At 51.5% G+C, this 22,538-nt stretch overlaps 1 protein-coding gene across 7 annotated transcripts in view; it reads left to right on the forward strand.

Moving 5' to 3' along the window:
* The window catches only part of LOC139235084 (actin filament-associated protein 1-like 2), a 109,883-nt gene that overhangs the window by 15,212 nt on the left and 72,133 nt on the right, over nucleotides 1–22,538 (forward strand). For 2 of the 7 annotated variants that reach the window (XM_070866230.1, XM_070866231.1), the window contains one exon: nucleotides 9,366–9,501. The exons of the other annotated variants lie outside the window; for them this stretch is intronic. The gene's annotated coding sequence lies outside the window, so the exon portion shown is untranslated. The remainder of the gene's footprint in view (nucleotides 1–9,365; nucleotides 9,502–22,538) is intronic. 7 annotated transcript variants of the gene reach the window in all.

Raw genomic sequence — 22,538 nt, forward strand, 5'->3', positions numbered from 1 at the left:
CTGTGGAATTCTCTGCCCAAGGAAGCAGTTGAGGTTAGCTCATTGAATGTATTCAAGTCACAGATAGATAGATTTTTAACCAATAAGGGAATTAAGGGTTACGGGGAGCGGGCGGGTAAGTGGAGCTGAGTCCACGGCCAGATCAGCCATGATCTTATTGAATGGCGGAGCAGGCTCGAGGGGCTAGATGGCCTACTCCTGTTCCTAATTCTTATGTTCTTATGTTCTTTGGCCAGGGACTCCCAGGTGTCAGTGGGGATGTTGCACTTTATCAGGGAGGCTTTGAGGGTGTCCTTGTAACGTTTCCACTGCCCACCTTTGGCTCGTTTGCTGTGAAGGAATTCCGCATAGAGAACTTGCTTTGGGAGTCTCGTGTCTAGCATACGGACAATGTGGCCCGGCCAGCGGAGCTGATCGAGTGTGGTCAGTGCTTCAATGCTTGGCCTGGTCGAGGACGTTAACGTTGGTGCGTCTGTCGATGCCGTTGATAGCACTCTCAAATGTAAATGGCGCGGCATTGGGAGTGATGGCAGAGTGAAGGATGCCGTCAGATCAGCAGTTTATCGTGCCCTTAGATTTTGGCAGCGGTTTCAGTGCTCGGGTACGTGAGAGAGAAAAACAGAAGCTGAACCAGGAAACCCACAATAGGTCAATCGATGGGTCAACAACCGATTGGTGTAGCCCCCCGCCTCCCCCCTGCCCCCGCCCTTCAGTGACACGTCCAGCCCCCTCCCAAATGCCGATGCCTCTCAGTTTTGACAATTACACTGAAATAGTCGCCAGATGTGGAGGACTCAAACTGGCTTTCCGGGTGCTGACTCCAGCAGCTCACTCCCTGAGGCAGCTTTTCCAAAATGCTGTGATACGGGGATGGGATCGGATCCAACTGCTAAACGTTTCCAGGAGCCATTCACTCACACTCGTTCACTGGGTCCAAAATGCCAGGCCTGTTGATTATGTTCAGGAAACTCGTTTTCTTGTCTTAAAATGAGGCCCCAATCCACATTGTGTCGCTTTTCACCAAACTGGCATCCGGTGAATAATTACTGTCGTTCAGCAGACCCCGAGTACCCGTCGCCTCCTGCCCCTCCCCTCTCTCTCCTGCCCCTTCCTGATCCTCCCCTCCCCCTCATGCCCCTCCCCCTCCTCCTGCCCAATCCGTCGCTCCCTACCCCTCCCCCTCCTGCCCCTCCCCTCACCCCCCCCCGCCCTTCCCCCTCCTGCCCCTCCCCTTCTTACTCCTCCTCTTCCCCTCCTGCCCCTTCTTCCTTCTCCTCCCTGCCCCCCTCCCTCCTCCTGCTCCTCACTCCCTCCTCCCCCCTCCTCTGTCCTCCTCTCTCCTTCTCCTCCTCCTCTCTCCTGCTCCTCCATCTGTAATGTATGCCCCTGTGAGCATGCTCACAGGTTTGTAGAGCTGTTGCATTGTGAGTGGCTTAGCCAGTCACATGATGTTCTCAAGGCTCAATAAAACCCCAGCCAGTTGGGTTTGGGGGATCCACGATGGGGCAGGTGGTTGTGAGCCTGGTGGATGAACTGGTAATGTGTAATGTGTAGTGTGATTGTTAAACCTTTGTTAATAAACCAACCAGTTCTTAATAGCAATGCGTTGCTCTAAATTCTTAAGCAAAGGTCATCATCACAGGCAGTCCCTCGAATCGAGGATGACTAGCTTCCACGTCAAAAAGTTCACAGGTGTTTCAATGAAGGACCTAATATTCCAGATCCCGAACTACATCCTGAAGGGTGGAAGATGCCTGTGCATGGATTTTTTTAAGGTGGGGTGACTGTTGCACACCAGCCACCACACGGGTTTGACAGAGCTAGGCCTTGGTCCAGTGGCAAGGGTTAAACAGGACGACTGGAGACCAGGTCTGCTTAAGCAAAGAACCCATGAAGCAAATACATGACACCATCCTCCTCCTCCCTCCTCCTGCTCCTCCTGCACCTCGGAGGGGAATGAGAGGGTGTTTCCTGCTTCCTGTTGCAGCCACTGAGGGTGCCTGGCTGCCTGTGGGAGTGCCATTTTTTTAATAGTTTACATTTGTCAGGGTCTGGGACTGTGGCCCTGTGTCCGAGTGGGTGCATGCCCTCCTACCTGTCCTGGTATCACTGGGCGCTCGGGAGCTGCTGGCATCCAGCGGGACCCTGATGGTGACGCCAGGACATGTCCTGCCAGACTGGTCGAGTTCAGCAAACGCGGGGAACGTTTCTGGCCTTTGCCAGTTGGGGAAGTCAAAGAAAATTCATTCATCAAAATAGTTCAATAAATGTAAAGAATTTAACTGCTGGACTCTATTCTTGGCAGCTTCCAAAGAGTTCCCGATGTGTGATAAATAGTGAAGACATGATAAGGAGGTATGAGATCTGGTCCATATCCAACTCATTGACTGATGGGACAATTCGGCAGAGGTGGGCCTGTTGATGTGACCCCTGTTTTTTTCATTTTAATCAAATAAAGGATTTGGAGGGAGACTGCTGCAGGAACTGTTCATTCCCAACATGTTTAATGTGTTGCCACACTTAACAACTCCATCTGTTCCTGGTGCAATACTCCAACATTCTGCCAATCTTGACACTAATGTTGGAAGTGGTTGTAACAGGCCCGTGCCAACTTGGACGGAGCCAGATGTGTGAAGAAGCACTGAGAATGATTCTACATTTCCACCGCCGCTACACACACAACCCTTCACGGACAAAATAATTATTCAATTAGCAGCATGGACCTGCCTCAGCATGGACTCCCACTCCCCCACCCCCACCAGCACAGACCCCACCCCCACCAGCACAGACCCCACCTCCACCAGCACAGACCCCACCACGCCCAGCACAGACCCCACCCCCCCCAGCACAGACCCTACCCCCACCAGCACAGACCCCACCACGCCCAGCAGAGACCCCACCCCCACCAGCACAGACCCCACCCCCACCAGCACAGACCCCACCCCCACCAGCACAGACCCCACCACCCCAGCACAGATGCCCGCGGCACAGACACCCCCCAGAACAAACCCCCACCCCCCCAGCAGACCCCACCACGCCCAGCACAGACCCCACTCCCCAGCACAGACCCCACCCCCCCAGCACAGACCCCACCCCCCCAGCACAGATCCCACCACGCCCAGCACAGACCCCACTCCCCAGCACAGACCCCACTCCCAGCACAGACCCCACCCCCCTAGCACAGACCCCACCCCCCCAGCACAGATTCCACCCCCCCAGCACAGACCCCACCCCCCAGCACAGACCCCACCCCCCCAGCACAGACCCCACCCCCCAGCACAGACCCCCACCCCCAACACAGACCCCACCACCCCCAGCAAAGACCCCCAGCACAGACCCCATCCCCACCAGCACAGACACGCCCCCCAGCACAGACCCCACCCCCCAGCACAGAAACCCACCCCCAGCACAGACCCCACCCCCCAGCACAGACCCCCACCCCCCCCAGCACAGACCTCACCACCCCCAGCAAAGACCCCCACCCCCCCAGCACAGACCCCACCCCCCCAGCACAGACCCCACCCCCACCAGCACAGACATGCCCCCCTCCCCCCCCCCAGACCCATCCTTTCCTGAGAAGAGGATGGAGCAGGGGATGGAGGAGAATGAAGGACCCAGACGTCGGCTCTGATTTGCTGGCCGAGGTCGGCTGATGCTCAGTGTCTGGGCTGTCGTGGGATGGTGTTCAGAGACCCCTTCGCCCAGCAACACGCCCAGCGCCTGGCGCTGCCCGTGTCGGTGACACTGAAACAACAAAGTGCGCCGCGCGAGCATTGGATTCCCGATGCAGAAATATTCCCACATGGAACGTGCGAGTGGAAGAGGTTGCAGTGCGGAGCTTGCCTTGGAATGCCAGAACGCCTGGTCCTGATGTGAGACATGTCGTGGCCTGTTGTCTCGGGCGGGGCGCGGAAGCAACGAATGTGGACAAGACAGCAGCAAGAGCATCATCGAAGGAGGCCATTCGACCCGGTGTGGCTGTGCTGGCTGACTGCTGCGATGAAAGGCATCCACTCTAATCTCTTTCTCTGTATCCTTTGATCTTTCTTCCAATATTTCTCCAATTCTCCCTTTGCTGTGGCCCCAGCAGCTGTCGCTAGCTGCTCCCTTGTGCTGTTTGTGCATTTAACAAGAACAGGAAATGCTCCGAGGGCAGGAAGCCCCTGAAGGAAGCTGTGGGGTGAAGTTTCAAGAGGGGACCTATTGCTGAGTGTGGGCCCCACCCAAAACCTGAAGCATTATCTCTCTCTCAGATGCTGATTACATCCAACGGTTTTTTGCATGGAATTCGGCCTGTGACGTTCCCGCTTTTATGTCACTTATCTCTTTGTTGATGTGTTTGGAAAGTGCAGAAGGTCAGTGGAAAAGGGGCAGGATTTGGAAACATAGAAACATAGAAAATAGGTGCAGGAGTAGGCCATTAGTCCCTTCGAGCCTGCACCACCATTCAATATGATCATGGCTGATCATTCACCTCAGTACCCCTTTCCTACTTTCTCTCCATACCCTTTGATCCCTTTAGCCGTAAGGGCCACATCTAACTCCCTCTTGAATTGGAGGGGCATTTTCACAGACATGTGATGCTGCGATGAGCAGATGGCGAGGTCGCCCGCCCAATGCCAGTGGAGGCCTTCTTAATATGCAGGCGGGCCCCTCCCCGTAACATCAGGAAAGCAGGAGAGATCTTGGGCCTCCCTTCCCTGTGTTCACACCCCTACCCTTTCCTCCGCATCAAGGAGCTTCCACGGAACAGCTTACTGGGCCGCAGGGTGGGGGGCAGTCTCTGAGCTGAGTGGGTGGGCCTGGTCTGGGACGGGTTCTGGGAAGGCAGGCTCTGGGCTGGGGGGCCGCGGGGCAGTGGGGGGGGCTCTGGGCTGGGGAGGGGGGGGTGCGCGTGGGGCGGTGCGGGGGCTCTGGGCCGTCGGGTGGGCCTGGTCTGGGACAGGCTGCAGGTGGGCATGGGACTCTAGGAAGGCAGGCTATGGGCTGGGCGGGCACAGGGCATGGGGGGGCTCTGGGCTGGGCGGGCGTGGGGTATGGGGGGGGGGCTCTGGGCTGGGCGGGCGCGGGGCGCTGGGGGGCTCTGGGCTGGGCGGGCGTGGGGCGGGTGTGATCTGCGACGGGTGGACAGGATTGCACCTTTACAAATTTGCTCCGTCTCCTGCCCGCAATGGTTGGGAAGTCAGCCGATGGGATTTAAATTAATTTAACTGACACCAAATCTCGCCGGCCACAAACTGCCCACTGTCATAATTGGGGCCGATGGTTGGGGCCTGTTATAATTGGGGCTGATGTTTGGGGCCTGTTATCAGTAAGCGAGAGACATATGAGCGTGAGCAGACTTTCAGGCTGAGCTGGGTAACCGTACAGGAACTGCACAACCAACGATGGCTATTGTGAAGGTTGTGGGTTCAGGCCCCACGCCAGAGACTTGAGCACATAAATCTCGGCTGACTCTCCCAGTGCAGTGCTGAGGGAGCGCCGCACTGTCGGAGGTGCCGTCTTTCAGATGAGATGTTAAACCGAGGCCCCGTCTGCTCTCTCAGGTGGACATAAAAGATCCCACGGCATTATTGTGAAGAAGAGCAGGGGAGTTATCCCCGGTGTCCTGGGGCCAATATTTATCCCTCAATCAACAAAACAAAAACAGATTATCTGGTCATTATCACATTGCTGTTTGTGGGAGCTTGCTGTGCGCAAGTTGGCTGCCGCGTTTCCCACATTGCAACAGTGACTACACTCCAAAAGTACCTCATTGGCTGTAAAGCGCTTTGAGACACCTGATGGTCGTGAAAGGTGCTATATAAATGCAGGTCTTTCCTTCTTTCATTGAGCTTGGTGTCGTGCGAGTATTTACAGGGAGTGTAAAAGCAACTTGTGGAGTTTTTCAAGCACTTGTCCTGCCTGTAAATTGACTGCTGGGAATCAGACTAAACCGTTGAGAACCACTAAATCAGTTTGATGCAGATGCTCTCAGGGCTGGAACATGTCCAGATCAATGTGACATTACAGTAGTCAGTCACTCTCAGGCTGCGCTTCCCACCCAGTACTGCTGGCACCAGCTGCGGGTGAGCAGGGAAACATTGCTAGCTTTATGGTCCCTTTCCTCATGTCCACAGGGGCCTGTGTTGGGTGTCCCATCTTACTGGGCTGGCAATGGCCAGACCTCCTCCCATGGCCCGGGGAGTGAGAGCTGCACCCGGAGCGATACTGAGTCGTACACACGGCGCGAGGGTCATGGGCAGACCTGGCCGCGGAGAAGTTACCACCTCCGACCGGAACAATCGCCAATTTTGACCCCGTAGAATGTTCCGGTGCAGACCCAGGTCATTCGACCTATCGGGTCGGTGCTGGCGTGGGTCGTGAACCACCCGTCTAATCCCACTCTCCTCACGGCTCTGCACCCTTTCACCCTGACCTCGTCCAAGCAACTACCTGATTTCCCAACATTGATGCATTCCACTGTTACTGATGTCCATCACTGACAGATTGACCGACACAATGGAAATTGGGAGATCCCAAACTCGGAGGTGCAGAGATTCAATCGAGGTATCCTAGAACTTACAGAATGAGAGAAATAAGATCCTTGCGTGAGCCCAACATTGTCGAGTGGCATTTAATTCACACAAGTTTAAGGTACGGCACATAGGAAGGAACAATGGCCGACACACAGACTCCAGAACTGGTGTTGAAATGGTTGTGGTTGAGGTTGAAGGACTCAAGAACATAAGAAATAGGAGCAGGAGTCGGCCATTCGGCCCCTCGAGCCTGCTCCGCCATTCAATAAGATCATGGCTAATCCTGGACTCAGCTCCACCTCCCTGCCCGCTCCCCATAACTCTTCACTCCCTTATTGCTCAAAAATCTGACTATCTTCACCTTAAACATATTCAATGACCCAGCCTTCACAGCTCTGTGGGGCAGAGAATTCCACAGATTTACAACCCTCTGAGAGAAGAAATTTCTCCTCATCTCAGTTTTAAATGGGTGGCCCCTTATTCTAAGACTATGTCCCCTAGTTTTAGTTTCCCCTATGAGAGGAAATATCCTCTCTGGAGACTTGATGGTCAATGTGTCCAACCAATGCAGAGCAGCATCAATAAATCCAGCACAACATTGGATTACAGAGCCAAAACAGTCGAGTACAAGTCAGAGGAAGCCGTGATCAAACTGTACAGAGCGCTGGTCAGACCACACCTTGAGTATCGGGCCCAGTTCTGGTCAGACCACACCTTGAGTATCAGGCCCAGTTCTGGTCAGACCGCACCTTGAGTATTGGGCCCAGTTCTGGTCAGACCACACCTTGAGTATCAGGCCCAGTTCTGGTCAGACCGCACCTTGAGTATCAGGCCCAGTTCTGGTCAGACCGCACCTTGAGTATCAGGCCCAGTTCTGGTCAGACCACACCTTGAGTATCAGGCCCAGTTCTGGTCAGACCGCACCTTGAGTATTGGGCCCAGTTCTGGTCAGACCACACCTTGAGTATCGGGCCCAGTTCTGGTCAGACCGCACCTTGAGTATCGGGCCCAGTTCTGGTCAGACCGCACCTTGAGTATCGGGCCCAGTTCTGGTCAGACCACACCTTGAGTATCGGGCCCAGTTCTGGTCAGACCGCACCTTGAGTATTGGGCCCAGTTCTGGTCAGACCACACCTTGAGTATCGGGCCCAGTTCTGGTCAGACCGCACCTTGAGTATCAGGCCCAGTTCTGGTCAGACCGCACCTTGAGTATTGGGCCCAGTTCTGGTCAGACCACACCTTGAGTATCGGGCCCAGTTCTGGTCAGACCACACCTTGAGTATCAGGCCCAGTTCTGGTCAGACCGCACCTTGAGTATTGGGCCCAGTTCTGGTCAGACCACACCTTGAGTATCAGGCCCAGTTCTGGTCAGACCGCACCTTGAGTATCAGGCCCAGTTCTGGTCAGACCGCACCTTGAGTATCAGGCCCAGTTCTGGTCAGACCGCACCTTGAGTATTGGGCCCAGTTCTGGTCAGACCACACCTTGAGTATCGGGCCCAGTTCTGGTCAGACCGCACCTTGAGTATCGGGCCCAGTTCTGGTCAGACCGCACCTTGAGTATCGGGCCCAGTTCTGGTCAGACCACACCTTGAGTATCGGGCCCAGTTCTGGTCAGACCACACCTTGAGTATCGGGCCCAGTTCTGGTCAGACCACACCTTGAGTATCGGGCCCAGTTCTGGTCAGACCACACCTTGAGTATCAGGCCCAGTTCTGGTCAGACCGCACCTTGAGTATTGGGCCCAGTTCTGGTCAGACCACACCTTGAGTATTGGGCCCAGTTCTGGTCAGACCACACCTTGAGTATTGGGCCCAGTTCTGGTCAGACCACACCTTGAGTATTGGGCCCAGTTCTGGTCAGACCGCACCTTGAGTATTGGGCCCAGTTCTGGTCACCAATAAATATTCAAGCACCATAGGCAATGAAGAGAGTCAGGGCTCAGAGTGATGAGGAGAGATGGAGACATTTGGGCATGGCAGCTGGGAAAGGCAGTGCCTGAGGGTGGCCGTATAGAGCGATATCCGATAGTAAGCGGTGTGGAAAAGATACATTCATAATATTTGTTTAAAATAAATAGTGTGAGCGGGACCAGGGGACACAGATTGAAACTAGTAAAAGGTAACTTTAGGACTGATAGCAGGAAATTGTTCTGCACACGGAGCGCGATTGACACGCAAAATGGCAGCAGTGGGGGAGGTGATAAAGAAAGAAAGACTTGGATTTATATAGCGCCTTTCATGACCACCGGACGTCTCAAAGCACTTTACAGCCAATGAAGCGCTTTTGGAGTGTAGTCACTGTTGTAATGTGGGAAACGCGGCAGCCAATTTGCACACAGCAAGCTCCCACAAACAGCAACGTGATAATGACCAGATAATCTGTTTTTTTTGTGATGTTGATTGAGGGATAAATATTAGCCAGGCCATCAGGGATAACGCCCCTGCTCTTCTTCGAAATAGTGCCGTGGGATATTTTACGTCCACCTGAGAGAGCAGGCGAGGCCTCGGTTTAACGCTTCATCCGAAAGACGACACCTCCGACAGTGCGGCACTCCCTCAGCACTGCACTGGGAGTGTCGGCTGAGATTTTTTTTTGTCCCAAGTCCCTGGAGTGGGACTTGAACCCACAACCTTCTGACTCAGAGACAATTGGATGCAGCACTGGGAGCAGTGTAGGGTTGTTCTGGATGGTTGAATTAAGATGGGCCGAATGGCCTTCCTCCTCTATGAGTATCTTATGCAGATTGTGAACTGGAATTCTAGAGCTTGTTTTCCTCAATGTTTTCTTGACTTCTTTATGTGATTGTCATTAATATCTGCCCCCTCGTCACCATCTCTCCTCCCAGTGAAACAACCTGACCTGATCTACCTTTATCAGAACCCTTCATGATCTTTCCGTCCTCTCAACCTTCTCGTCTCCAGTGGAAAAGCCCTGACTGAAGATTCTCTCCTCGTGACCCCGTGACCCCTGGTGACATCCCAGTGAGTAGATGCTGCACCTTTTCCACTGCGTGGGGATCCTTCCAGTTATCGGCTGCACCGGAATACTTCAACTGTGGCCTAACTGAGGTCTTTGTATAAGTTCAACATCGGGTCCCCGCGTTTGCGTTTGATGCTCTCGACACAAAACCCTGAACTCCTATACGTACGAATGTTTTCAGGACTCTGCACCATATCACCATAGGCAGTTCCCCGGAATCGAGGAAGACTTGCTTCGACTCTTAAACTGAGTCCTTCGGTGGCTGAACAGTCCAATACGAGAGCCACAGTCCCTGTCACAGGTGGGACAGATAGTCGTTGAGGGAAGGGGTGGGTGGGACAGGTTTGCCGCGCGCTCTTTCCGCTGTCTGCGCTTGATTTCCGCACGCTCTCGGCGACGAGACTCGAGGTGCTCAGCGCCTTCCCGGATGCACTTCCTCCACTTAGGGCGGTCTTTGGCCAGGGGCTCCCAGGTGTCGGTGGGGATGTTGCACTTGATCAGGGAGGCTTTGAGGGTGTCTCTGTAACGTTTCCGCTGCCCACCTTTGGCTCGTTTGCCGTGAAGAAATATCTCGCAATGCCGCTGCTTCCCGGAGTGCCGTTCTGTGTTTCTGGAAGGGTGTTTTGGTCATGTATTGAGTGGGTGTTTGGAGAACGTACGATCCATTAAAAGTTGGTCCAGGGTGACACAGCAGTGATCGCACTGGACTCAAAGCTCAGCCTGATTCACCCCTCACCCAATATCCTGCTGTACCAACAGGAGTCACTCGGCAGCGAGCCCACTTCAAAACCCTGAACCACGTTATTTTTACTGACGTCTTCTCCCCTCCCCCCACCTTCCCCTTCAACCAAATGGTGCTGAGGCCAAGCTGACTGGGTCTGTCTTGATTTGGGATCGGAGACGAGCAGAGCTTCTTTTGTGGTTGGCCAATTTCCTGCTCAGTGCCACCGACTCCGGGGTCCCCTGGTGGTGTAGCCCCTTGTTATGTATCGTATTAAATGGAGAAGCAGGCTCGAGGGGCCGTCTGGCCTACTCCTGCTCCTATTTCTTATGTTCTGATGTTCTTATGTATTTGCTTCATGGGTTTGTTGCTTAAGAATTCACAGCAACACATTGCTGTTTCGAACTAGTTGGTTTATTAGCAAAGGTTTAACAATCACACTACACATTACCAGTTCATCCACCAGACTCACAACCACCTGCCTCAGCGTGGATCCCCCGAACCCAACTGGCTGGGGTTTTATTGAGTCTTGTGAACATCACGTGACTGGCTAAGCCACTCCGAACTCAACAGCTCTACAAACCTGTGCGCATACACACAGGTGCTTACGAAAGGATATACTTGCTTTGGAGGCAGTTTAGAGAATGTTCACTCAGTTGATTCCGGAGATGAGGGGGTTGACTTATGAGGAAAGGTTGAGTAGGTTGGGCCTCTACTCATTGGAATTCAGAAGAATGAGATGTGATCTTATCGAAACGTGTAAGATTATGAGGGGCTTGACAAGGTGGATGCAGAGAGGATGTTTCCACTGATGGGGGAGACTAGAACTAGAGGGCATGACCTTAGAATAAGGGGCCGCCCATTTAAAACTGAGATGAGGAGGAATTTCTTCTCTCAGAGGGTTGTAAATCTGTGGAATTCACTGCCTCAGAGAGCTGTGGAAGCTGGGACATTGAATAAATTTAAGACAGAAATAGACAGTCACTTAAACAATAAGGGGTTATGGGGAGCAGGCGGGGAAGTGGAGCTGAGTCCATGATCAGATCAGCCATGATCTTATTGAATGGCGGAGCAGGCTCGAGGGGCCGTATGGCCTAAACCTGTTCCCATTTCTTATGTTATGTTCTTTTACATTACACCCCTCAACCTCCCCCCCCCTCCCCGCCCCCCGCCCCCCACCGATGGGAGACCCTGGCGGTAAGGCCCCTCCACACACACACACCCCACCCCCAGGGCACTATCTCTGAGGTGGGTACCTTCCATGGTGAGATACCTTCCCACCCCTAAACTCCCCGGGGGAACTGCCAAACACTGCCTCTCTTTAACGAGCATTGATTGTCGCAGGGTCAATAACATGTTTAAAGTGGATTATGAAAAAGAGGCTCTGTGCAAACCATAACCTAAGCTGTTATTGACTGTAAAGGACCTCTTGGCTTTAAATCTATATTTAGTTTCAAGTTGACAGTGCGATCATTGAGTCGCTGCAACAGCTGGGCTGGAAGTTGCTTATTTACCATTTATGTCTTCTAAAGAAGGATTTCACATCAAATATGAAAAGAAGTCACAGCCTTCATTGTTTATTCCAAAGCCCTGCTCTTTGGCTCTGTGTGTTGTTTTAATATTTGTCTTATAACATCCAGCAGTATTATCAATTTGTAGTAAACACAGTTCCAATGTACTGTGCAACATGTCGACAAACTGGCTCTCCAAAAACTCAACTGCACAAGGCTTGGATAGCGGAGACACAGAGCAGGAAGGCCCAGAGTTCAGTCACAGTCTCTGTCAGTTGGTGTAATATTTGCTTCGTGGGTTCTTTGCTTAAGAATTCATAGCAACACATTGCTATTAAGAACTAGTTGGTTTATTAGCACAATCACACTACACATTACCAGTTCATCCACCAGGCTCACAACCACCTGCCCCATCGTGGATCCCCCGAACCCAACTGGCTGGGTCTTGTGTACATCACGCGACTGGTCACAGGTTTGTAGAGCTGATGCATTGCGAGTGTCTCAGCCAGTCATGCATTACAGTGATGTTTGGTGAGGGTGAGCAGCACCTGTGCGAGCATCTCCAATAAGAAGCTGCAATTGGCCCAGTAGGTCAGAGAGCTCCCCATCCCTGGCATCGAGTGGGCAACAAGGAGGTCGATGCAGTGAGGCGCCCTCAGTGGATGAACTCTCTTGCCAACGTTCGATGTCCGAGCTCGCCCATCAATACTGGGAGCTTGAGTGTAAAGTGTGGGTGACCAGCGCCTCTGCGAACATGTCCAATAAGAAGCCAAGGTCTTCAGAAGACGTGGGCAGAAACCTGACCGAAAGAAGGGAAAAGAGAAACAGAAACAGGATATTGAGTTCCAAGAGGCTGTAAGGAAAGGATGGAGTTTTTATTCATCTCTAGTTGCCCTGAGACCATTAAGACTTAATGACATAGTGTGGGGCTGGAGTCAAGTGTGTACCCAGACCCAGTAAGGGTGGTGTAATGTATGCACCGGTGAGCATATTCACAGGTTTGTGGAGCTGTTGCATTGTGAGTGGCTTAGCCAGTCACGTGATGTTCATAAGACTCAATAAAACCCCAGCCACTTGGGTCTAGGTCATCCACGATGAAGTCTGCAGTTGTGAGCCTGGTGGATGAACTGGTAATGTGTCGTGTGATTGCTAATCCTTTGTTAATAAACCAACTAGTTCTTAATAGCAATGTGTTGCTATGAATCTTTAAGCCAAGAACCCGTGAAGCAAATACATAACAAAAGGCAGGTTTGATTCCCTGAGGGACATTAGTGAACTAGTTGGGTTTTTACAGACAATTCAACAATTTTATAATCATTTGTTCTGGTGCCAGCCAAGAAATTTCTGATTTATTGAATTCAATTCCACAACTTGTATTTATATAGCACCTATCATGGCCACCGGACGTCCTAAAGTCCCCTTACAGCCAATGAAGTACAGTCACTGTTGTAACGTGGGAAATGCAGCAGCCAATTTGCACGCAAGCAAACTCCCACAAACAGCAATGTGATAATGACCAGATAATCTGTTTTTGTTATGTCGGTTGAGGGAAAAATATTGGCCAGGACACAGGGATAACTCCCTTGCTCATCTTCCAAATTGCACCATGGGATCTTTTTCATCCACTGGAGAGGGCAGATGGGACTTCGGTTTAACGTCTCATCTGAAAGTCGGCACCCCTGACTGTGCAGCACTCACTCAGCACTGCACTGGAGTGACAGCCTAGATTTATGTGCTCAGTTTCCTGGAGTGGAACTTGAACCCACAACCTTCTGACTCAGAGGCGAGCGTGCTGCCCACTGAGCCACAGGCTGACACTACCAGGGTGGGATTTGAACTCCGAGACTCTGGGTTATTAGTCAAAGACAGTGACTAGCAGGCAACTCTAAATATGCTGAGTGGGAGCAGGCAGCTTATTTACAACTCGGGACGGAAGTGAGCGAGTTACCCTTGGGGCGCTCTGTGTCCACGCCTGAGCTACTGAGAAACCACGTGGTGGGTGTACAGTATGGGACGGAATGGCCAAAACTGGATCCGAATAAGGAACTGGTAAAGCTGCACCAATGGTCCATGGGCAAACGTAGCCGGACGTGGTCCGGAGGCGCACAGACCAGAGGTGCCAGTCACGATCCCTGGTCACTGCCAAGGTAGCTGTTACCACATTCACACGCGGCAGCACTGGGCTCCAGGGAGGAACGGTCAGCCTGGATCCTTAGACCTGTGCACAGTCCAGTGCCCCCTGCTGGAAGGGGCAGGGTCTGACGGGCTGTGGCCGCTCCATGGTCCAGGAAGGGCGCGGAGGCCTGCTATCATCTGGCAAAAAGAAATGTTGTCTCGGTTAGGCTCGGGGGCCGAAATTCATCCGTGCCCCAATCGAGGGCGGTACCGAGGAGAGGCAGAACTTCCTGCCCCCAACAGCGAAATTGGGGTTACCCCCCCCACCCCCCGAGAGAAAGCGGAGCGCTATCTCGCTTGCTGCACTTCCTCTCGGGGCCGGTACTGTGGCGCTAACTGCGGGGAGTTACCAGCGCTCTGTGGAGCGTGGCGGAGCGCTGGCGGGAGCACAGGGCCCCGCTCCTTCCGTTAAAGGGGAAGGGCATGCATCGAGCTCGGCAACGGGACGAGGGGCCACCGCTTCGCCACCGGGCAGCAGCCCCGGCACAGAAGCGGAGCGCCGGGGCTGCAACAGGGCGGCGCGGAGCCCGCGAATTCCGCGAGGCAAGGCCGCGCGTCCGGGGTAAGTCGGACGCGGGGGGGAAAGAAAATGGCGGCGCGCAACTCTCCTTTAGTTTCGGCCCCGGGAGCGGAGGGCAGCCCGGTTCCCGAACCGCGAGGACATCGTCCGCGGCGCCCCCACGGGACGCAGCCCGTCGTCATCGCCGGCGCGGCAGCCGGGGGCGTTACCGGCGGGAGCGGGACACTGCCGCATTGCGCCTCCGGTAACTCCCGCGGAATCTCGCTGGAGGCGGCGGGGGCCCAGCTCCCCGGGCGAGGAATCGTTTGGCGCTAACGGGAGACACAAACGATGTGAATTTCCCCCCTCCCCCAGTGCCTCAGGGACAGAATGAGGCAACAATAATGTTTACAGATGCTCTGTGACAGCAATCCCGAAATGTGCAAACGATTATGGATGGTCTGCTGGAGAGGCCTACTTGCTGTTATACCCGACTCTCTCCCAACATGGTTTGTTGTAAGCGTGGAAGACGTGAAACACTGCACTGGTGGAGTTAGAAGAACACAGGCTGAAATGAGGACCATAAATTAGCTGGAACATTCTTTGTTTACAAGCCAGTTAAGTATGGAGGAATGCTCGGAGGTTGGGTTTGTTTAAATATGTATATAACACGGACAAGGTAGGTAGGGAGAGAAAACAACAAGTGTGCTATTATCTGAGTGGGCTTCTCAAATATTTCAAAGAAAAAATGTGAAGTATTCCTTCTGCTGCTCATTAAAATGGATTAAGAGTGTTTGAGAGAACAGTATAACACACAATAAATTCAACAAAACCCCAATAACAAAGACTGAAGTAAGTCACTAATATAGCACTCACCCTCTCAAACTGGAGAGAGATCTTTGCTTGGATTTTATTCCTCTCTTGCCCATGTTGCTCCCCTGAGAAGCGGTAATGTGTGAAGCTCGCTATGTAAAAAAAGACTTTCATTTATATAGTGACTTTCACAATCTCGGGATGTCCCGCTTTATAGCCAGTACTTGCATCAAGTCCCGTTCACCCATCACCTCTGTGCTCGCTGACCTACATTGGCTCCCGGTCCGGCAACACCTCGCTTTAAAAAGTTCATATTTTTGTTTTCAAATCCCTCCGCCGCCTCGCCCCTCCCTATCTCTGGAGCATCCTTCGGCCCCACAACCTCCGAGATGTCTGCGCTCCTCCAATTCTGGCCTCTTGAGCATCCCCGATTATAATCGCTCCACCATCGGTGGCCGTGCCTTCAGCTGCCTGGGCCCCAAGTTCTGGAACTCCCTCCCTAAACCTCTCCACCTCTCCACCTCTCTACCTCTCTTCCCCCCTTTAAGACGCTCCTTAAAACCTAGCTCTTGACTGAGCTTTTGGTCACCTGCCCTAATATCTCCTTATGTGGCTCGGTGTCAAATTTTATCTGACAACGCTCCTGTGAAGCACTTTGGGACGTTTTAGTATGTTAACGGCACTACATAAATCCAAGTTGTTATTGAAGTGTAGCGACTGTTGTACCGTAGGGAATGTACTAAGTGCGTTACTGTACTGTCGTGCGCCGATCATGTTAGAGGTGCTGTTTGTACAGGTACGTGACACAGAATCGGTTACTGTGCTCTTTTACTCACCGTCTGTTGTCCTACTTGTTGTTATTTTCTAGCTCTACTTGTTGACCTGATCCTAAACTGTCACCTGAGATGAAATAACTCTCCTCTGCATTACTGAAGCGCCTGTTTTCCTCCATAACTAACACCCAGTAACAAAGTTGTGCAACGCATGGCTCAAAACTTGCAACTTTTGACAATTGCATGTCATTGGGTATTCGCTAATTACAGAGAAAAATGCTCTCCTGACTTTGATTTGAGGATTTGTTGTCATGTAAGGCTGCCCACCATACTTTGCCTCACTCTGGAGTTACAATAAATGGGACTAAGGTCACAACAGCTCAAGTACAATACTAGACCTTGTGGAGTACTTCATAAGAGTATTAACGACATAACATTTGTCAGTTGGGAATGTATCCCGAAGACGAGTTTTTGGCTAATTTGGCCCTGGGTGGTTCTTTTCGATCAACTGGGTGTTTGACGTGTGGAACCCAACAGCTTGTGGCAGAGTCCCCAGACATACTGTGGGACAAAATCCACCACCCGTATAATGAGTGCAGGTTGGCAAGAGTAATCCTGTTGGGGTTTAACCCGCTAAACCTGCCGTTGCTTGTTCAGTTAGGACCTGACCCATGAGGGGATTGGCTTGCAAGGTTCTCTGCAATCAAGTAGGAGGAATCCTTGCCCCTCCCTCCAGGGCCAATCATGGTGCCTGTGATATATTCTTACCACACCACTGCACACAAGATGGCTCTGAACAGAAAGTGTCATCATGTGACTTTGTTTCTTTGTTATTGGAGCAGTAGTCCACTAGGGGGAGCACTTTTACAGTTGCCTGCAGCTCCAGCATCAGAGTTTACATTCTGTAACATAGTCATACAATCATAGAATGGTTACAGCACAGAAGGAGGCCATTTGGCCCATCGAGCCCGTGCCGGCTCTCTGCAAGAGGACTTTCAGTTAGTCCCACTGCCCCCGTCATTTCCCCGTAGCCCTGCAAATATTTTCCCTTCAGCAGTAGCGGGACATTTGGAAAAGCAAAAATCGGTCAGGCAGAGTCAGCATGGATTTATGAAGGGGAAGCCATGTTTGATAAATTTGCTGGAGTTCTTTGAGGGTGCAAAGAAGAAGATGGGTAAAGGGGACCCAGTGGATGTGGTGTATTTGGACTTCCAGAAGGCATTTGAAAAGGTGTCACATAAAAGGTTACTGCACAACATAAAAGTTCATGGGGTTGGGGGTAATATATTAGCATGGATAGAGAATTGACTAACTAATAGAAAACAGAGAGTCGGAATAAATGGGTCATTCTCGGGTTGGCAATCAGTAACTATTGGGGTGCCACAGGGATCAGTGCTAGGACCTCAACTATTTACAATCTATATTAATGACTTGGAAGAAGTGTGTTGACGATACAAAGATGGCAAGAAAAGCAATGTGTGAGGAGGACACAAAAAATCTGCAAAAGGACATAGACAAGCTAAGTGAGTGGGCAAAAATCTGGCAGATGGAGTATAATGTTGGAAAGTGTGAGGTCTTGCACTTTGGCAGACAGAATCAAAGAGCAAGTTATTATTTAAATGGAGAAAGGTTGCAAAGTGCCACAGTACAGCAGGACCTGCGGATATTTGTGCATGAAACACAAAAGGTTAGTATGCAGGTACAGCAAGTGATCAGGAAGGCCAATGGAATCTTGGCCTTTATTGCAAAGGGGATGGAGTATAAAAACAGGGAAGTCTTGCTACAGCTATACAGGGTATTGGTGAGGCCACACCTGGAATACTGCGTGCAGTTTTGGTTTCCATATTTACGAAAGGATATACTTGCTTTGGAGGCAGTTCAGAGAAGGTTCACTAGGTTGATTCCGGAGTTGAGAGGGTTCACTTATGAGGAAAGGTTGAGTAGGTTGGGCCTCTACTCATTGGAATTCAGAAGAATGAGAGGTGATCTTTTCGAAACGTATAAGATTATGAGGGGGCTTGACAAGGTGGAAGCAGAGAGGATGTTTCCACTGATGGGGGAGACTAGAACTAGAGGGCATGATCTTAGAATAAGGGGCCGCCCATCTAAAACTGAGATGAGGAGAAATTTCTTTTCTCAGAGGGTTGTGGATCTGTGGAATTCACTGTCTCAGAGAGCTGTGGAAGCTGGGACATTGAATAAATTTAAGGTGGAGATAGACAGTTTCTTAACCGATAAGGGAAAAAGGGTTTTGGGGAGCATTTGGGGAAGTGGAGCTGAGTCCATGATCAGATCAGCCATGATCTTATCAAATGGCGGAGCAGGCTCGAGGGGCCGTATGGCCGAATCCTGCTCCTGTTTCTTATGTTCTGATGTTCTTATCCAATTCGCATTTGAAAGCCACGATTGAATCTGCCTCCACCATCCCCTCAGGCAGTGCATTCCAGATCCTAACCACTGTCAACCCGATTCCAATGTCCCAGCACCAGGATATCATCTTAGAGTCAGCTTGTGACCAAACGAGAACTCCGAGGTTGGTGATCAGACCACTGACCACGGGTAGGATTAAGTCCTTGGTTACATGGACAGCAGTTAGCGGGAATGACTCCAGATAATACGCTGAGTAACACTACTCATTGTAACACAAAAGCAAAACACTGCGGATGCTGGAATCTGGAATAAAAACAGAAAATGCTGGAAATCTCAGCAGGTCGGGCAGCATCTGTTAAGGAGGAAGCAGAGTTAACGTTTCGGGTCGATGACCCTTTGTCACTACTCATTGTTACTTGTGTAAGTGCATCGCTATTGTCCTTCTGAGCACTGCAGGAATACGCCCTTCACATTATGGCTCCACCACTTGGAGATGCACAAATTCATAAGATCATAAGAAATGGGAGCAGGAGTAGGCTATACGGCCCCTCGAGCCTGCTCCGCCATTTAATACAATCATGGCTGATCCGAGCATGGACTCAGGTCCACTTCCCCGCCCGCTCCCCTTCAACTGAACTACTGCTAGTCCCTGTAACCCAAACAAGGTAAGCCTTGAGCGTTTGACATGTGAGAGCGTTTGCATTCCTGCCCCCCAGGTAACTCCTAGCGTGAGTTGCAGTCTGAGGCTTGATGGCCCGCGAGCAGATATTGGACAGACCACGTCGTGTCCCAAGCTTACTTAACATCAGCTGCTTAATCCAGATCATTGTAAGGGGCTTTGTGAAGGAGGCTTTCCCACCATGACGCTGACACTGGTCAACCTGGACAAGGTTCTCTTCCCCCCTCTCCCTGCTTTCCCTATAAATACAGCAGCTACTTTGGCCCCTGGATCTTGCCGGGTCCCAAGGCAGTCTTTTTGAAGCACTACTGGGAGCTACAAACCAGGGAGCCCAAACTACGTCACACAGCGACCAACTAATCTGGAATTTTAAAAAATTGATCATAAATAAAACCTGGCAGACCAAAAGACCGTCTTCGACTTGGTTATGTCCAGTTAAATGGCCTGAAGCTGCTCAGTAATTTGGCCCGTGTCTTACTCCACGTACCCTCAGTGACCCCGGTCACCTGCAGTTGGCCGATTTGCCCCCTGTCGCTCCCTCCCGCCCTCGGTGGTGAATGACCAGCTCCCTCTGACTGGAGCTCGACCCATTACAGTGCTGTTACAACCCATGACATGTCATTTGTGTGGGAGGGCAAAGGATGAATTGGGTTCGGAATCACCTGGTTGGCTTTCTCCTGCTGCAGAAGCCTTTGGCCCAGGCCAGGAGCTGACCTGCGACCCCGTGTAAGGGTGGTGAGGTGGTCCATTTCTCCTCGAGCTGCAGTAGGCGATTGATCACTTCACACACCTCAATTATTTTCGCTTGTTCTCTCTCTTTCATTCTCCCTGCTTTTTCCTCTCACTATTCCTTTTTCTTTCTTTCCTTTGTCTCTTGCTGTTCTTTGTTTGTCTTGTCTTTGATTAACATTCTTGCCGTTTTTTGTCGGGTATCCATCAGAAGCGGTGCAATAATGAAAGGTCGGGGGTGGGGGGGCGCGAATTGGAGAGCTCTTCCACAGAACTGGCACAAGCACGATGGGCCAAATGTCCTCCTTCTGTGCTGTAAGATTCATTAATGCTTGTTGAAATGTAGCTGTCAACTGATGATATAATGCAGCCGTGGCTCAGTGGGCAGCACTCTTGCCTCTGAGTCAGAAGGTCATGAGTTCAAGTCCCACTCCAGGAACTTGAGCACATGAGTCAAGGCTGTCACTCCCAGTGCAGTGCTGAGGGAGCGCCGCACTGTCAGAGGTGCCATCTTTTGGATGAGACGTTAAACCGAGGCCCCGTCTGCCCTCTCAGGTGGATGTAAAAGATCCCATGGCACTATTTTGAAGAAGAGCAGGGGAGTTAGTTATCCCCGGTGTCCTGGGCCAATATTTATCCCTCAATCAACATAACAGAAACTGATCTGGGTCGTTATCACATTGTTGTTTGTGGGAGCTTGCTGTGCGCAAATTGGCTGCTGCGTTTCCCACATTACAACAGTGGCTACACTCCAAAAGTACTTCAGTAGCTGTAAAGCGCTTTGGGACGTCCGGTGGTCGTGAAAGGCGCTATACAAATGCAAATCTTTCTTTCTGTTTATTTCATGTTTGCTTTGCTGAAGATATTGAAGAAGAGATATAGTTGGGTGATGTTTCTAATCCAAATTAGTCCAAAGTTTAGAAACATAGAAAATAGATGCAGGAGTAGGCCGTTCGGCCCTTCGAACCACCACCATTCAATATGATCATGGCTGATCATGCAACTTCAGTACCCCATTCCTGCTTTCTCTCCATCCCCCTTGATCCCTTTAGCCGTAAGGACCACATCTAACTCCCTTTTGAATATATCCAACGAACTGGCCTCAACAACTTTTCTGTGGTAGAGAATTCCACAGGTTCACAATTCTCTGAGTGAAGAAGTTTCTCCTCATCTCGGTCCTAAATGGCTTACCCCTTATCCTTAGACAGTGACCCCTGGTTCTGGACTTCCCCAACATCGGGAACATTCTCCCTGCATCTAACCTGTCCAATCCCGTCAGAATTTTATACGTTTCTATGAGATCCCCTCTCATTCTTCTAAATTCCAGTGAATATAAGCCGAGTCGATGGAGCAGTTAAAACTCTGCAGGATGCATCAAACCACGAAGTCGGATTATTCTGTGGCACAGTTACCACCACAGCTCGCAGAACCCCCCCCCCCCCCACCCCCCTCCTTCACAAGGAGATGCAGAAATGATTGTGAGTTAACAATGAAATGCTTTGTGATAGGCACTGAGATACTCTGGTGTTTATAAACTGCTTCATTCAGCCGCGGTGCAAGCTCTGAACCAGACAACATTAACGTTCTTTCATGGAGCAGGGAGCGTAAGGACCATTCATTCTGGGAACACAACCACTTGTTCAGTCAACTGCATGAATGAGACAAGATTTGTACTGTGGTGTGCCACAATATAAGTATCTTTTACAGCCGATCAGAGAGACAGTGCCCTTGTTTGTATTTCACGTCCAATGGAAATCAACCTAAACAACAACAACAACAACAACAACACTGACATTTTTTCCAGTTTTTTTTCCCTTTTATTTTCCTCCCAAGATGCTCCCGATCTGCAAGTGCCACATGCTTCCCGTGGCATGCCTGCTCCCAGGTCTCCAGAGATGCCAGTCTGATCAGCGTGCCAGAGCACAGGACGGCTGGGCACCGACTGTTGGAACCTTCCTTCCTTCTCTTCAGCTCTCTCCCCCACACCCCCCCCCCCGCCCTCCCCCCCCACCCGTAACAACAACAACTCACATTTATACAGCACCCTTAATGTTGTAAAACATCCCACGGCAATTCACAGGAGCCATTATCCAATCGAATGTCATACCGAGCCACGTCATGAGACATTAGGACAGGTGACCAAAAGCTTGTCCAAACACTTAAAGGAGGAGAGAGAGAGGTGTGGGGAGGTGTGATGTAGGCACCTGTGAATATGCTCACAGGTCTGTAGAGCTGTTGTTGATAGGGGTTGCTCCTCAAACTCTGGCTGCACTTCAGTCCCACGCTCCTGATCTTTGGGCACCCTGTGCGGAGGGGAGCAGGCAGGTCGGAAGGCCTCCTCGTAGGACTGCTCCTGGGCCTGGCCAAGGGGACCATCAGCCGGTCCAGGCAACGGGCGGTCGAGGGGGTCGTTCAGCCCGATTGCCTGCCTCTCTTCCGCGGTTACATCCGAGCCAGGGTGTCCCTGGAGATGGAGCACGCGGTGTTCACCGGTACGCTCGCGGCCTTCCGCGAGAGGTGGGCGCCGGAGGGTCTGGAGTGCATCATCACCCCCGGCAAACAAATTTTTAAAATTTGATTTTAATGTCGAAAGTTTAATTTGTTTAAGCTGTCGGCTTTAGTGCCCCCCCACCTTTAATCAGGGGGCACTTAATTACTGATACAACTCAAAATAGTTGTAGAGCTGTTGAATTGGGAGTGGCTTAGCCGGTCACGTGATGTTCACAAGACTCAATAAAACCCCAGCCAGTTGGGTTCGGGGGATCCACG

Source organism: Pristiophorus japonicus, chromosome 22, assembly GCF_044704955.1.
Source record: "Pristiophorus japonicus isolate sPriJap1 chromosome 22, sPriJap1.hap1, whole genome shotgun sequence".
NCBI lineage: Eukaryota > Metazoa > Chordata > Chondrichthyes > Pristiophoridae > Pristiophorus > Pristiophorus japonicus.